Source organism: Octopus bimaculoides, chromosome 11 (genome assembly GCF_001194135.2).
Source record: "Octopus bimaculoides isolate UCB-OBI-ISO-001 chromosome 11, ASM119413v2, whole genome shotgun sequence".
NCBI classification, from domain to species: Eukaryota; Metazoa; Mollusca; class Cephalopoda; order Octopoda; family Octopodidae; genus Octopus; species Octopus bimaculoides.
In genome coordinates, this window is record NC_068991.1 from 61,851,289 (window position 1) to 61,852,329 (window position 1,041).

Sequence of the window (1,041 nt, forward strand, 5' to 3'; positions counted from 1 at the left end):
TATATACGACGGGCTTCTTTCAGTTTCCGTCCACGAAATCCACTCACAAGGTTTTGGTCAGCCCGCCGACACTTACGGAAGGTGTCACGCAGTGGGACTGAACTCGGAATCATGTGGTTGGGAAGCATGCTTCTTACCACACAGCCACTTGTTTATGTGTGTGCTTATGCGCGCGCGTGTGTGTGTGTGTGTGTGTGTGTGATAATGTTATGTCATTTTCCATATAACCTCCTTAAGAATTGATTGGAAAAGGCCAGACAAATTGATTGGTAAGGTCAGACGGTGATTAACATTTCTACTGTCTGCCGTGTAGTGTATGTGTGGTAGTAATATTGCTGTTGTATATGTGGTTGTGGTTTAGGCAGTGGTACTAATAGTGATGTATCTGTTGCAGTGCTATAAATGATGGAACTTGGCGTTGTATGCTTGGTGGTATTTCAGGTGTCGGATGTGAAGTAGTAGAGTTGGTGTTGGTATTAGTGGTGTTACTATAGTTGTGGTTTAGAGCGGCGAGCTGACAGAATCGTTAGCACGCCGGGCGAAATGCTTAGCGGTATTTCGTCAGCCGTAACGTTCTGAGTTCAAATTCCGCCAAGATCGACTTTGCCTTTCAGCCTTTCGGAGTGGATTAAATAAGTACCAGTTACGTACTGGGGTCGATGTAATCGACTTAATCTCTTTGTCTGACCTTGTTTGTTTCCTCTATGTTTAGCTCCTTGTGGGCAATAAAGAAATAAGAAACGTTAGCATGCCGGACAAAATGCTTAGCGGTATTTCGTCTGCCGTTACGTTCTGAGTTCAAATTCCGCCAAGGTCGACTTTGCCTTTCAGCCTTTCGGTGTCAATTAAATAAGTACCAGTTACGCACTGGGGTCGATGTAATCGACTTAATCCCTTTGTCTGTTCTTGTTTGTCCCCTGCATGTTTGTCCCCCTGTGGACAATAAAGAAATAGATATAGTTGTGGTTTAGATGGTGGTACATGCGGTGATGTATGTGTTGTGGTGTAAGAGATGCAGCATGTCGTAATATTTGTCTCTCA